The sequence below is a fragment of the Neoarius graeffei genome, chromosome 18 (genome assembly GCF_027579695.1).
Source record: "Neoarius graeffei isolate fNeoGra1 chromosome 18, fNeoGra1.pri, whole genome shotgun sequence".
Classification (NCBI taxonomy): Eukaryota; Metazoa; Chordata; class Actinopteri; order Siluriformes; family Ariidae; genus Neoarius; species Neoarius graeffei.
In genome coordinates this window covers 22,270,274-22,287,296 of record NC_083586.1, presented here as the reverse complement: position 1 = coordinate 22,287,296, position 17,023 = coordinate 22,270,274, and the positions used below count along the sequence as shown (strand labels likewise).

At 43.4% G+C, this 17,023-nt stretch overlaps 1 protein-coding gene across 1 annotated transcript in view; it reads left to right on the top strand.

The window, feature by feature from the left end:
* Positions 1-17,023, top strand: part of grin2ab (glutamate receptor, ionotropic, N-methyl D-aspartate 2A, b) — a 191,662-nt gene that overhangs the window by 77,890 nt on the left and 96,749 nt on the right. The gene's annotated exons all lie outside the window — the stretch shown is intronic.

Here is a 17,023-nt window from a genome sequence, read left to right as displayed (position 1 = left end):
ACTAAATTCCCCATCTTATTGTGTGCCAAGACGAGAGTGATGCTTTTTTTAAATAAATAAATAAATAAATATAATAATTTTATGATAAGAAAAAAGGTATTTCCTATTTTAGTGCATACAAAGAAAAAAAAACTGCTTCCACATTTACATTTTTAAGCCTAAAATGAATGAACTCAGCGTACACGAACACAAATTCTACTTGTTACATGGATTTGTTTTTAACTGATTTTTTTTATGAAGTCACATAAATAATCGCTTTTTTTTCAGTTCAACTAGAAATTAATTTCTTTCCCAAATTTCAGAACGAAACGTCGGCCATTTTGAAATCTGTTACCGTTTGATGGTGTTCAGAGCCTGTGAGATGAAGTGAGGAGGAGTGTGTGTGTGTGTGTGTGTGTGTTTGAGGTGAGGCCCTCTTATGCAAGTTAGAGTCCAAGTGAGCGTGGGAAGTATGCAGTATAAACCACACACACACACATGTACACACTGACACACTCACAAGAGGATCAGAGCAAAGAGAGAGGGGGAGAGTTGTGTTCCATTTAAGGAGAACACAGTTCATGTTGTGTGTGCATGTGTGTGCGTGTAAGAGAGAGTGAAGTGCCACCATTTTGAGTGCCGAACTTCACCAGTCCGCTTCCAAACCACAAAGGAGTGATGAATGAAACAATATAAACGCTTGAACATTTCTGTGTAGCTGTAGCTCGTGATGTTTTAGTCTCCGATTGGATCCTGGGGCAGAACCGCCCTATAAACCCCACCCCGAGGGCAAATGTCTACGAACCCGGGGTGGAAATACTCCGTCATTGTACTTCGTATTATTTTAGTGTCATACGTTTATTTCATTTACTTTAACATTTTAGTTACTTTTCCATTTCACCATCAACGTACAACAAAGTATCAAGAATCGTCTCAGTTCTTCATCTCCTCTCACTTTCTCGTCGAGTTAGCGCTATAGACCCTTTTCAGTCACGCGACCACCATTTTGGACATGTAGTGGACTTCGGCTCGAATCGGTTTGAATGCGAGGAAGGCGACAAACATAAAAGAAAAAGGAGCGAGATGCAGAAAACTGTATTTGAGCAATTCCAGGGTTATGGACGTGACACTTGAACTCAAAATGGCAACAAATGACCCAGTGCATGTTTTATTGTCTCCCAGTATTTAAACAGGTGTTGCATATTTTAAGGCTGTACCATACTGGAGAAGTGATAGAACAAGAACAATTCCCATAGTACATCTGGGGCATGCCAGAAAATGCCAATAAAAGATGCGTTATGGATGTGACAGAAAAAGTATCACTTTTCTTGGGTGACTGTACATTTTTATCAAACTCTGTGAAATTGTAAACCTAATGTCGAAATGGAGATATCCATTTGATAGAGGGGTCCAAGGTGAATATTAAAAAAATCTTTGTTTAAAATATTTTGTATTTCATGCAGAGTTTCGGAAGGAAAAGTCAGCGTTATGGATGTGACGAAATTCCGTTATGGATGTGACGCGTCTGAAATAGACATGGCATATGTTTAGAAAATCAGCAATTTAATCACCATAACCCTTTGAAAAACTCTCTAAATATCAGCTAAAACTATCAAAGTTCTTAAATAATATTTAGGATGGCTATTGTTTTGCTGTTTTGTGGATTTTAGCATACATTTCTGTGGCTTGTGGCAATAATATAGAATTGTACATGATCAAAGTTGATTTTAGCTTGGGGTTTACATTATAAGAAAGAAAGACTGACAGTGACAGATTAGGTTGGTTACAAATTGGTTCAACTTATTCACATCTGTAAAATACAGGCCTAGGTGAGATCTCTGGGAGTGGTTTTGATGTATTACATGTTGCTTTATTTTTGCATGGTGAGGTTGACATTTACATAGAATTGCCCATTTACTAGTTTACTGTAATTATGATCTGGCAGCTATTTACACCGGATCCAGTGTAAATAGCTGCCGGAGCCAACGTCCGAGCTTGCCGGAGCGCGCCCCGGCCGGCCGCGAGCTAGCGCGCTCCGGAACCTCGGACGTTGGCTCCGGCAGCTATTTACACTGGATCCGGTGTAAATAGCTGCCAGATCATAATTACAGTAAACTAGAATGGAATGTTAACAGCAATGTAATGCCTTTTCTGGCTAATTTTATTCGTCTTACCTCCAACAAAGTGGTCACTACACAAGCGTTGGTATGCCGCTATCCATCTTCTCCGTCGGTCAGCATCTACCGGGATCCGATAAAATGATAACCCTTGCCTTGTTTGTTGATGGTTACTACATCCAGGTGCACAACAATATAGTGGCATGATGGAAGTCTTGCTGAAAATAAACACTTTCTTTGCTGCCGTTCCTCAATGTTGGCTGTGGTAAACTACTGGTAGTACACGTCCAAAATGGCAGCCGCGTTTGTCGTGACGTCACGTGAAAAGGGTCCATAGCTATCCATGTGCGTCGCTGAGCAGGAGCCGCCCTCAACGCTACCTTCATAAAAGGTTTCGGTCACAAACACTCATACAGAACGTCTCCTTCGCCAAGTTACCGGTACATGGCGGGGATTCCATGTAAACAACGCTAATGTCCTGTCACACACGCTAACTCTCACTGATCAATGCTAGTATCACTCGTAGCTTCGGAAGGGCGCAGACTGAAAGGAAGAAACCGATGCACACATATAAACGCATACTGTGTGGAAGCTGGTTGCTCGTCGCTAACATTAGTGCTAATCGGATGTTTTGGATCGTTCAACAATTATTCTCCGAAGGTGAAGTGAAGATCGGTGAATAATAAGCGAGATGAAGTCGAGGTCGAGGTTATTATTCACCAATATGCACCGAGTTTGAGGCAGATCATTGTTTTAGTATAACTATTATTATTGCAAAACAGTCCTATTAAAAAAATCATTTATTTCAAACTTCAAAAGCGGCATGCAAATGTAATAACGGCACCTTACCTTTGAATAGTTTTAGACCAAACTTCATAGCATCTTTATTGCTTTGAGGAACAGCATTTTCTTTCATCATCTTTCTTGTAATTCTTCCTCACTTACGGTGACGACGCGATTGGCCGGGTTTCAGTCACGTAACTTTTCTTAGCAGTTTTACCAAAAGTGAAATACAGTGGGGCAAAAAAGTATTTAGTCAGTCACCAATTGTGCAAGTTCTCCCACTTAAAAAGATGAGAGAGGCCTGTAATTTTCATCATAGGTACACTTCAACTATGAGAGACAGAATGAGAAAAAAAATTCCAGGAAATCACATTGTCTGATTTTTAAAGAATTTATTTGCAAATTATGGTGGAAAATAAGTATTTGGTCAATAACAAAAGTTCATCTCAATACTTTGTTATATACCCTTTGTTGGCAATGACAGAGGTCAAACGTTTTCTGTAAGTCTTCACAAGGTTTTCACACACTCACTACGTTTACATGCACATAGAGAGAATCGAATTTCTGCCGTTGCTCGACTGAAATCGAAGTTCAAAATGCTATGTATACACCTTAATTCGGCTGAAATTGAACCGAACTTGATTTCTCGGAATCGAGCTACACGACCTAGTTTATGCGATTTCTGCCGAGCTACTTTGTGCATGTATACCCTATCGAGCTAGTTGTCGAGCTACTTCCGGAAGTGACGAGTGACGAGACCACAAGCGGGAAACACAACAGCCTCGGTCGGCATGACAACAGTAGTAGCGAGCAGCAGAAGAGGTCAGGAGGAACAAATGAAGAAGAGAAAATGGCGATGTAGAGCTCTCTGAAGTGTGGGTGGAGCACAGAGGACGGCAGGACAAAGCTTCTGGTACTAATAGGCTTTTTATTGTCAGACTTTTCAGTTTAACAGCCTACTTTTATTCTTGAGAGAAAAACACACGCGCGCGCTGTGTTCTAGTCCCGGGATGAGCTGTCCCCTCTGCTCTCCCTCTGCCTCCTTAAATAGGGCGCGGTTACTGGGAAGACACACAAACACAGGTTAATTACCGTCAGGTGAAGTGATTCTGCCACTCACCTTCCCTGGCTCCGCCCTCCTGTCACAGACCGGCGCTTGACCACGCCCCCACTGCCACAGGCGAGCAGAAACGTGCACTTCTGGAGCAATGAGGAGACAGAGTTCATGCTCATTCAGCTTAAGGAGTTGAATATATTAAAATTCATGGACGGGAGAAAAACGCGCAATGGAGAACACGGAACTGATAACTTTGTTTACACTCTTGAATAGCTCTTCTTCATGACGACAACCGGAAGTGTACCAACACGATGGGGCGTGTTGCGCCACCTGTGGCTCGGGTGCACAATGCACCTCACACAATAGCCCGATTTCAGTTGTGTGCATGTAGGATTGGATTTCTCTGGCACCCTGCTGGGACCTTCAGCTCGATTACCGACAGCAGCTCGATTTGGATGTGCATGTTGTCACTGTTGCTGGTATTTTGGCCCATTCCTCCATGCAGATCTCCTCTAGAGCAGTGATGTTTTGGGGCTATCGCTGGGCAACACGGACTTTCAACTCCCTCCAAAGATTTTCTATGGGGTTGAGATCTGGAGACTGGCTAGGCCACTCCAGGACCTTGAAATGCTTCTTACGAAGCCACTCCTTCGTTGCCCGGTCCTTCTACACCACAAAACACATGAAAGCGTGGAAGAGTATGGAGGCTTACAGCTTTTTTTGTACGTGGCTGGGTAAAGGACCTCGCTATAAAGTCACTGCCGAATGAATCCTGTATTGTTTTTGCCCGTGTAAGTATGTTTTTAAAACTTTTCGTTCGCGTCTTTACAACGAAGCGCTGCAAGTTGAAGTGTAAACAAACAACAGTTGGCTTGATTCTGACTTGTGTTGGCTCTTATCTCTCAGCTAAATCATTCACAAAGATCATCAGAAACCCCTTTAAAGACCTGGATCTTAGTTAAACAAGATGGAGAAGTGATCACGGCGCATTGTAACTGTACGGCTGGGGAAGAATTTTGTCGCGACCTTCATGCATATGGACTTTGTGAGGAGTAAACAAAGAAACAGCTGGGGACTTTAGCGCTTCGGGACAAAAAAAGTACCGTAAAATAACGACACATAGCAAGAAAAGTCCTTGGAAAACACTAAGGACGTAGCTAAGAGGGAAATACAAACCTTTCACCAAGTGATCACTGCAAACTCGAGCATGCTTCGACTCGGCTCCCTTCAATTTCAGTGAGAGGTTCAAAAGCCACCTTTCTCCACGGCTTTTTGTGAAATCCTGTGTTCGTTCAGCCTTTTTTATTAGTTCATGGGGAACTCTGAAGAAACTTTTATCAGTTTCACGCTTTGATCGATTCGAACAACGCAAGCGTACGGCATTTTTCATGCGAGTGATGCATCTTCTCTACAAACGCTTTGTCAACTGAGCTTTGGTAGACCACCAGCTAAAGTTTTGAATAACTAATGAGGCAGATGTGACGTCAGGTGAAACCCAGCAATAGTCTGAATTTCTCAACCAATCAGCACATGCGATTTTCTATAAATCACCTGCGTATTTATACTAATTACTCATTAATAAGGTCAGTAGGGCTTGAAAAACTGAATTTAGGATTGGCTAATCACCGAACGAGATATTTGCTGGAAAGGAAAAAAACACTTTATATGATAAAAGACATTTAACTTTGACGTCCGACTTGGCAGCCATTGAGTAGTTTGGAATCATGAATCGTCCCAAGCTGAACATTACCTGGCGATATTTAACAACGTTAGCCTGTTTCGTTTTGTTTTTTTGCTAACGTGATGTTAGACTAGCATTAATTCCTGATGCTAACATAACTCGCTAAGAAGTAAGTCAGATTCTGATTAACTGTAAATATCAGTGTAAGGTTCACGAGATGTGGGTGGAGCACAGAGGACGGCAGGACAGAGACTGAGTTCGCAAAAACTCTTTTATTTTCACTTTTCAGCGGAAATAGGTTTCTCTCTCAGCCACACACGCACGCACACACATTCCAGTTGTCTGGTTGTGGAGAGAGCCCCACTGCTCTCGCTCTCCCTCCTTAAATAGCCCGGTTTACTGGGGAGAACACACACAAAACATAGATTAATCACACTCAGGTGAAGCGATTCTGCCACTTACCTTCCCCAACTCCGCCCTCCTGTCACAGACCGGCGCTTGACCACGCCCCCGCTGCCACATACCCCCACCGCCCGACTCAGGCCGGGCGCCCGTCCGGCCTGCAGCCGACTCCCCCCCCCCCCCCCCCCCCCCCCCCTTGACGGGAGAGGAAGTCCGCCACGACCATCTGCGCCCCCAGCCTGTGGACCACCTTGAAGTTGAAAGGTTGGAGCGCTAGATACCAACGGGTGATCCGCGCGTTGGCATCCTTCATGCGGTGGAGCCACTGGAGGGGCGCGTGGTCCAAACAGAGGGTGAAAGAGCGCCCCAGCAGGTAGTAACGGAGGGCGAGGACCGCCCATTTGATCGCCAGACACTCTTTCTCGATGGTGCTGTAGCGCCCCTCACGCACCGACAGCTTCCGGCTGATGTATAATACTGGGCGATCCTCTCCCCCCACCTGCTGGGACAAAACGGCCCCCAGCCCTCTGTCCGACACATCCGTCTGTAACAAAAAAGGGAGAGAGAAGTCAGGAGAGTGTAAAAGTGGCCCCCCACACAGTGCAGCCTTTACCTCAGAGAAAGCCCGCTGGCACTGCTCCGCCCTCCTGTCACAGACCGGCGCTTGACCACGCCCCCGCTGCCACAATCAGTTATTTACAGGATATTTTATTTGTGGGGCGGCACAGTGGTGTAGTGGTTAGCACTGTCGCCTCACAGCAAGAAGGTCCGGGTTCGAGCCCCGGGGCCGGCGAGGGCCTTTCTGTGCGGAGTTTGCACGTTCTCCCCGTGTCCACGTGGGTTTCCTCCGGGTGCTCCGGTTTCCCCCACAGTCCAAAGACATGCAGGTTAGGTTAACTGGTGACTCTAAATTGAGCGTAGGTGTGAATGTGAGTGTGAATGGTTGTCTGTGTCTATGTGTCAGCCCTGTGATGACCTGGCGACTTGTCCAGGGTGTACCCCGCCTTTCGCCCGTAGTCAGCTGGGATAGGCTCCAGCTTGCCTGCGACCCTGTAGAACAGGATAAAGCGGCTAGAGATAATGAGATGAGATGAGATTTTAGCAAACTACGTAGCGCTAGTCACGCATACAAGTAAGGAGGCGCAAAGACGAGCCGGGTCTTCGGCCAGCTTTAGATAAATTATAGACTCCGTTCATCATTTTACTTTTCATACCTTTTTCGCTTTTTGGTCACGTTGCTCACCGCTGTTGGAAACCGATCTCAGCGTCTCTCATTAGCTTCATCTGAATTGAACAAAATGGGTTTTTTCATCGGTCCGTTCAGTTCAGATGATTTGGTAAAGAAACAGGAGGAACGTTTATTTACCGCAGCAGTAGACGTGTAAAATGATCTGTTCTGGCTGCTGGTGAAAAGAGACGCATCATCTTGAGTGGGTTAAATATTTGGACATGAACAAGGCAGCGTGTTCATACAGCTGACACGGCTGGCACTGTTTGGGACGTGGCCCTTGGGTTAAATGTTGTAATTATGATGTCAGATGAAGCGGGTGTTAATTTGTCTCATAGCTTCCTCGGCTGTAGAACGATGATTCGTGATGGCGCAGTTCTTTGTCACACAGTGTAAAGAGCTCGGCAGCTCAGTTACAGGAGCAGAGGTTCACGCAGACGAGCTGGAACACAGCCCAGTCTCTCTAAACGTCAGCCGGAGACTCCGTTCAGACGTCGGCCTTTTCACACGCTTTAAGGACTTGGAGATAATTGTGTAACATTAATTTCATTAAGTACCGAGGTTCTGAAATAGACCAAGAATAAAAAATGAAGAGCATGAAAAGGTTTTTGTTTTTCGTCCCCGCTGTTCTTCCTGACAAGAGCATGGCTTGACGTGGTCTCCTGCTGTTCTGCTGTTGGAGGTTTGACGAGATGCTTTTCTGCCCACCGCGGCTGTAACGAGTGATTATTTGAGTTACTGTATCTTTCGTCAGCCGCTCTCTCACCAACAACTCCACTGACTCGAGAAGCTCTTGATGTGCAGTCTTGTGAAAAAAAAAGTACACCCCCCACCCCTTCAATCCTGTTTTTTTGTTGTTGTTTTAAATTCCATGACACGACAGGCGTTTATCAGACTCTCTTATCCAGAGCGACATACAACACACTCAGAGCAGCCCAGGCAATGTTGTGGTCCAAAGACTCAAACCAGCAATCTTCTGGTCCCAAAGCTGCATCTCTAACCTTGAGGCCATGGCTTCCCCTAAATCAGGGCCTAATTGGCATTTGTAAGGTTCTCATCAACATCTACAAACGCACACGCAATCTCAGGTGGCAACAAACAACGCAACAGGTTTCAATCTGGAGTCATTTCCCTCATTTCCCATGGAACTGAAGGAGGGTGTACTTTCTTTTTCTCATGACTGTATATCTACATGATGTTCTGCGCGAGGCTTCTGTCAGATTATTGGCTGATCGGATAATTGCACAAACGAGGAAACAGCGCGCTAACGGCTTCGGGTGCAGTTTCCCTACAGCGCTAATGTTTTAGCAAGAATCTAGTGCATAAACAAACTTGTTTATTTGCTTATATATTTATTTTTCGTTCACGGACGACCGAATCATCACCATTTCACAGCACATTAGCGCACTGAGTCCTGCTCCATTTGATCTGTTTGATATGAAGAGGACTGGAGGGAACATTAAACACAGCTGAGGTAATGGCTGACCCTTAGCATGCATAATTGGCTGAATGCTCATGCATGGGATCATGACCCCCACCTCCCCGAAACGTGGTTTCTTCCAGATGTGGAACGTTCTGGTTACACAGTTGGTCTGCGTTGTTATTATCACAGTTAAACAGCTGCAGGATGTGAAATCTGATGTATTCACAGAAGGATGAGTGAACCTACGAGTGAAGTGTTAGCTTGCGCGGAGACCGTAGTTTCATCTGATCCCGTCTTCATAAATATGCGTTAGGAAAAAAATAAATAACGTTCAGAAGGACGTAACAGAGATCATTACTGCTTCCGGGGAACGTACTGTATGTAGCTAGCAGTTAGCTTGTTTTTGCTAATCTAGTCGAAGTGTAACGTGAGGGTTTGACATGTGGTGCTCGGATCAGCCTCAGTGAAAACAAACAGCAGGACAACAAACTTTACTTCCTCCTCCGACTCACGCGTGACCCAGCAAACCAATCAGAAGCAAGCAGGGCCGTGCCGGAGGTAAATGTAAAAAGAATCACAGAGGCAGATTCAACAAATGATCACAGCTGCTTGAAAGATGGAAATATCTAAATGTGTCACTGTGTAAACAACAAACATGCAAATACCAGTAAGTAAACAGTCAACTGTGTAAACATTGTAAACATATTTTGAGTAAATTAACTCAAATACATGAATTAACTTAACATCTAAACCTTATATAAGAATGAAGTTAGCACTCAGCTGAGTGTAAACATGTAACACACACTCACCGACCATTTTAATACGAACTTCTTGTTGTTGATAATTCTAAGGTCCCGGTTCTTGGTTGCAGGAGTGGAACCCAATGTGTTCTTCTGCTGTTGCATGTCGAAATGCTTTTCTCACCACGGTTATGAAGAATGATTATACAGTGGTGCTTGAAAGTTTCTGAACCCTTTAGAATTTTCTAGATTTCTGCATAAATATGACCTAAAACATCATCAGATTTTCACACAAGTCCTAAAAGTAGATAAAGAGAACCCAGTTAAACAAATGAGACAAAAATATTATACTTGGTCATTTATTTCTTGAGGAAAATCATCCAATATTACATATCTGTGAGTGGCAAAAGTATGTGAACCTTTGCTTTCAGTATCTGGTGTGACCCCCTTGTGCAGCAATAACTGCAACTAAACGTTTGCGGTAACTGTTGATCAGTCCTGCACACCGGCTTGGAGGAATTTTAGCCCGTTCCTCCGTACAGAACAGCTTCAACTCTGGGATGTTGGTGGGTTTCCTCACATGAACTGCTCGCTTCAGGTCCTTCCACAACATTTCCATTGGATTAAGGTCAGGACTTTGACTTGGCCATTCCAGAACATTAACTTTATTCTTCTTTAACCATTCTTTGGTAGAACGACTTGTGTGCTTAGGGTTGTTGTCTTGCTGCATGACCCACCTTCTCCTGAGATTCAGTCCATGGACAGATGTCCTGACATTTTTCTTTAAAATTTGCTGGTATAATTCAGAATTCATTGCTCCATCAATGATGGCAAGCCGTCCTGGCCCAGATGCAGCAAAACAGGCCCAAACCATGATACTACCACCACCATGTTTCACAGATGGGATAAGGTTCTTATGCTGGAATGCAGTGTTTTCCTTTCTCCAAACATATCGCTTCTCATTTAAACCAAAAAGCTCTATTTGGGTCTCATCTGTCCACAAAACATGTTTCCAATAGCCTTCTGGCTTGTCCACGTGATCTTTAGCAAACTGCAGATGAGCAGCAATGTTCTTTTTGGAGAGCAGTGGCTTTCTCCTTGCGACTCTGCCATGCACACCATTGTTGTTCAGTGTTCTCCTGATGGTGGACTCATGAACATTAACATTAGCCAATGTGAGAGAGGCCTTCAGTTGCTTAGAAGTTACCCTGGGGTCCTTTGTGACCTCGCCGACTATTACACGCCTTGCTCTTGGAATGATCTATGTTGGTCGACCACTCCTGGGGAGGATAACAATGGTCTTGAATTTCCTCCATTTGTACACAATCAGTCTGACTGTGGATTGGTGGAGTCCAAACTCTTTAGAGATGGTTTTGTAACCTTTTCCAGCCTGATGAGCATCAACAACGCTTTTTCTGAGGTCCTCAGAAATCTCCTTTGTTCGTGCCATGATACACTTCCACAAACATGTGTTGTGAAGATCAGACTTTGAGAGATTCCTGTTCTTTAAATAAAACGGTGCCCACTCACACCTGATTGTCATCCCATTGACTGAAAACACCTGACTCTAATTTCACCTTCAAATTAACTGCTAATCCTAGAGGTTCACATACTTTTGTCACTCACAGATATGTACTATTGGATCATTTTCCTCAATAAATAAATGACCAAGGATAATATTTTTGTCTCATTTGTTTAACTGGGTTCTCTTTATCTACTTTTAGGACTTGTGTGAAAATCTGATGATGTTTTAGGTCATATTTATGCAGAAATATAGAAAATTCTAAAGGGTCCACAAACTTTCAAGCACCACTGTACGAATTATGATATCCTTTCAATCTGTCCATTTTCCCCTGATGTCTCTGATCAACAAGGCGTTTGTTTCCACCCGCAGAACTGTCACTCAGTGTTTTTTATTTTTCGCACCATTCTGTGTAAACTCTAGAGACTGCTGTGTGTGAAAACCCCAGGAGCTCAGCAGTTTCTGAAATACTCAAACCACTCCATCTGGCTCAAACCAACACCCATGCCACAGTGAAAGAAAGCCACACTTTGAAATCATGATTTTTCCCATTCTGATGTTTGAACATTGTGAGCATTAACTGAAGCTCTTCATTTGTATCTGTGTGACTTGATGCATCGTGCTGCTGTCAAGGGATCGGCTGAGTAGAGACCTGCATCAAACAGCAGGTGGATGGGTGGGTGTTCCTAGTAAAGTGGCTGGTGAGCGTATATCACAAAAAGCAAAAACGTTAGCTAGCACAGGATAACGCTAATGTTTTCTAACATCTCGACATGCGATTACACAGTCCTGAGCATCTCATCTCATCTCATTATCTCTAGCCGCTTTATCCTTCTACAGGGTCGCAGGCAAGCTGGAGCCTATCCCAGCTGACTACGGGCGAAAGGCAGGGTACACCCTGGACAAGTCGCCAGGTCATCACAGGGCTGACACATAGACACAGACAACCATTCACACTCACATTCACACCTACGGTCAATTTAGAGTCACCAGTTAACCCAACCTGCATGTCTTTGGACTGTGGGGAAAACCGGAGCACCCGGAGGAAACCCACGCGGACACGGGGAGAACATGCAAACTCCACACAGAAAGGCCCTCGCCGGCCCCGGGGCTCGAACCCAGGGCCTTCTTGCTGTGAGGCGACAGCGCTAACCACTACACCACCGTGCCGCCCAGTCCTGAGCATCTCTCTTCTAAAATAATACGTTAATCCCTCGCTTCTTCTTTTAAAGCGAGACGGCCTTTTGGTTTCATGAAGTCGGTGTAATTTAGTTCCCTCTGAAATTTGGTCATTGTGATATATGTTTATTTCTGTAATATCTCACAAAATATCAGGCCATTCTGTGGCTGGGAAGTTATTTAATTTGAGTGGATTCCCAAGCAAATAACGTGCATGAAATCGCTCGCTTCACGCAGTCAAGCAGACAGAGGAAGTCCGTGTGTGTGCGCATGCGCAGGTTTACCTTTTACCGTGCACTGACAGTTCCATCATTCTGTCGCTAAACGAACAGCTGATCACACCAAGGTGCTCACCAAGTGCTGATATTTATTAGTTTGGTCCTGCGTTTCCTTTCCTTCGTATAGAGCATAACGTCTTTTCTTCTCGCTTTCCGTTACTGTAGTCGGTCTTTCACGTTTCACTCACATCCTCCATTTTTCAAACGGGGAAAGTAGGGTGCATCAGTTGCCCCCTAAAAATGAAAAGTTCCTCCGATCATGATGCATTTTTGTTTTTATGTTCCTTTTGGTAAGAAAACACACTGGGTGAAATATTTTGACAAAATTCAAAAGTTTAATGGTGGCACCAGGAGCTCAAAGTTATGGAAAAAGCTGCTATTTTATGACTTTTATGACAAAATTTCCATCACTTTTCATGAAACATTATGCCACCTTATAGAGTATACCAAATATCTTAGATACACATTTTTAGTACATATTCTAAATATATTCTCAAGCACAGTTTGAGTTTTAGCTGTTCATTGAATCATTGTTCAACTACTTTTAAACAATACAAATGTATTATGAATCACATTAATGCTTCTCAATCCCTTGCAAAGGTTCTTAACATGATCTCTGGGTCACAAGGAATCAATAAATGGAGTCCAACATTGTGATTCAAACCTTATACGAAAAAATAAAATAAGCGTGTTTTGGCAAAAACATGAACCTCATGGTGCCACCATTAGACTTTTGAATATCTCATCTCATCTCATCTCATTATCTGTAGCCGCTTTATCCTGTTCTACAGGGTTGCAGGCAAGCTGGAGCCTATCCCAGCTGACTACGGGCGAAAGGCGGGGTACACCCTGGACAAGTCACCAGGTCATCACAGGGCTGACACATAGACACAGACAACCATTCACACTCACATTCACACCTACGGTCAATTTAGAGTCACCAGTTAACCTAACCTGCATGTCTTTGGACTGTGGGGGAAACCGGAGCACCCGGAGGAAACCCACGCGGACACGGGGAGAACATGCAAACTCCACACAGAAAGGCCCTCGCCAGCCCCGGGGCTCGAACCCAGGACCTTCTTGCTGTGAGGCGACAGCGCTAACCACTACACCACCGTGCCGCCCCACTTTTGAATATGGTCAAAAAATTTTACAGGATGTCTTTATTGGTGAAAAGGAACACCCAAACAAAAATGCATCAGATTTTATGAAAGTGAGGGCAACTGATGCACCCTAGGGGAAAGCCCACCATGTCATGCATGACGTAGTATCTTGTATTGTATTATGGTGAAGAAGGAAAAAATAGCAGAGAATTTAGGGCCACATGGCTCTAAATTCATTAATTGTTCTATTTAAAAAAAAAAAACTAATAAAATTGGAAGTCTGTGATTCGAATTCAGTAACTTTCGGTCCCCGAGACGAAAATAATTGGGTGTCGGGGAAAATTCTTTTTATGACCTACACTTGAAAAATCTGAAAGGCAGTCTAGCTTTAATGGGGAACAGTAGCTTAGCGAAGTGTCTGATTAGCGCAGTCAGTCCACGATCTGGTCTTCAAAACGGCAACAGGAAATAGATAAGCGACTAAATGTGTGGAAGAGTGGAAATGATAAACAGAGGAGTCATTTTATTTTTGCTTTTATTTATTTTGAGATTTCAGAGGGGAAAAAGTTAGCGTTTCCCTTTTTTTTTAAACCCGCCCTATGATTTTTTTTTATTCAATTATATATTTGATGCGTCAGATTGCGTGTTAATGAAGCCATGGCAGAGGATAAACAAAAGAAGAGGCTGCGCGTCGGAAACCGATTAGCCCCCCGACGACAGAGCGAGTGGAGCGGGTTCAGGAAGATGAGCTCTAATGAGCGAGCGACATAAAGGGACAAACAGGAGACGGAGGGAATGTCTCGTGGAAACGGGAAAAAAAACACCAAAACAAAACAAAAATGCATCATCTTTACAATGTTGTCTCTTACTGTCGAGTTTTGTGTTTTCAGTGACAATAACATGAAAGGAACAGAGAGAGAGAGAGAGAGAGGAGGTGATGAATTGAAACGGCTGCGGTGTTAACCATCCCGCTTATCTCCGTCAAGCGGCTCTGTTGCCATGGTGTCATGGCGGTGTTGCCACGGCTACCGGCGTGTTAGCACAACATCGACAGGGTGTTGTCACAGTAAGCCCAGCTGTTGCCATGGAGGAATTTCACCCAAGACAAAGATCACGCTCATCACTCACACACACACACACACACACACACAATATTAGATTTCGTTCACACTGATCGGTTCCAGAACAGCGCCGCGTCACGTGTGTGAACATGAGCATGACTTGCGCTTTTAAAACACGTCACATTTTCACATGCAGCATCTTTTTATTTCTGTAAATTATATTTTTCACACGTCATTTCCCCCCCCCACGTAGACCATGCACTTTTGCGTGATTAATTTATTTTCTCATGTTTTATTTTTCCTCATATGATTTAATTTTTTTTTTGCTATTTATTTATTTATTTATTTATTCTCATGATTTTTTAATATAATTTTTTATTTCCCCACATGATTAATTTTTTACATGTAGGTCATGTATTTATTTATTTATTTATTTATTTTTCTGTTGCTTTTAACAAATGAATATTTTTGTCAATATTTTAAAACTTTTTTTTAAATAATTTTTCATGCGAAAACTTAAAGATTACAGTTTTGAGATTTAAAAAAAAAATCACATGAAAATCATTTTATATGTGAATTATTATTTTTTTGATTGATTGATTTGCATGCAGTTGTTTGTTTTTACCCCACATGATTAATTTGTTAAACTCTAAGCAGCAGATGTCAAAAATGACTTTTATTTTATCACAAGTGTTTCTTCTCAGTGTTAAATATTATGCATTTACGTTTTAGAAATCAAAATGGCTTGTTTCAAGGTAAAAAAATAAACAAATATTATTTTGCTAGACACTACATAAAGTGTCACCGAATACTTTAAATTGTAAAATATAAAAAAAAGTGTTGTTTTTTTTAAAGCTTTTTTATAGCAAAATATATAAATATTAAATACTGTGTCATCAAGAATTATTTTTAAAAAATATAACACTTATTTACTGCCAGAAATTGTTTACAAACCTTCGTGTTTATATCATGATACATTTTTCTACGATATAGCATAGAAACAACTTTCATGACATTCGTGATGAGGTATTTTTGTGGTAAAGAGCAGCGCGAGCGGGTTTGTATGTTTTTACATACAAAAAAGAAAGATGGTGCCGTGGACGGTTGCCTCGGTACTTCGCTCTCTCGTACTTTCTACGTTTTTGTGTATTTGTTGTGTTTCTTGCGCTTCTTCTCTGGTCACATACTCCAGAGAAGAACTCATAAACATTCGAATAACCACCAGTAAAGTTTTTTCATCAGTTTTCATCGATCCGGAAAGTTTTCCAGAGCTACTTGTTGGAGGAACAGCAGCTCTCTATGGTCTCCGCCAAGGACGCCAGAGACACCGGGGGAAGTGAGCCGGCACGCTCGTCAGGCTGAGGCAGCGAGGGTTTCGCACTGCGCTCCCATCTATTCACCTGGCTAACGTCCGCTCTCTGGCCAATAAGATGGACGAACTGCTGCTCCTCAACACAATCAACACAGATTTTAACAGATCTGCTGCCTTGTGCTTCACCGAAACCTGGCTCAGTGAGCACATCCTGGACACTTCTCTCCACCTGTCTGGATTTCACCTGCACCGAGCGGACCGCGAAACGGAGCTCACGGGGAAAACGAGGGGAGGCGGAGTCTGCTTTTACATTAACGAATGTTGGTGTACTGATGTCACGGTTCTAAACAAATCATGCAGTCCTCATCTGGAGTCATTATTCATAAACTGCAAACCATTTTATGCTCCGTGAGAGTTTTCCTCGTTTATCCTGGTTGGAGTCTACATCCCTCCTCAGGCTTGTGTTACTGAGGCATTACAACACCTGGCTAACCAGATAAACAACGTGGAGAAAAAACACCTGGACTCTTTGCTCATTGTTTTGGGGGACTTTAACAGAGCAAACCTCAGCCACGAACTGCCAAAATATAAACAGCACATTAAGTGTCCCACCAGGGACACTAACACTCTGGACCATTGTTACACTGTTTTAAAGGACTCATACCACTCTGTCCCCCGTGCAGCCTTGGGACTATCTGATCACTGCATTGTTCATCTTATCCCGACCTACAAGCAGAAGCTGAAATCTGCTAAGCCTGTAGTCAAGATGGTGAGGAGATGGTCCGATGAGGCCAAAGTGGAACGACAAGCCTGCTTTGACTGCACTGATTGGAGTGTTTTTGAGGCTGCAGCTTCAGACCTGCATGAACTAACTGACTACTGTGATATCTTACATCCATTTTTGTGAGGATATGTGTGTGCCCACCAAGACCTTCCGCACATACAACAACAACAAACCCTGGTTCACTGCAAAACTCAGGCAGCTTCGCCAGGCCAAGGCGGAGGCCTACAGAAGTGGGGACAGAGTCCTGTACAAACAGGCCAGAAACACACTGACAAAAGAGGTGAAAGCAGCTAAGAGGAGCTACGCTGAAAGGATCAAAACAGCCTTTCAGCCAACGATCCGGCGTCAGTGTGGAGAGGCCTGAAGAATATCAC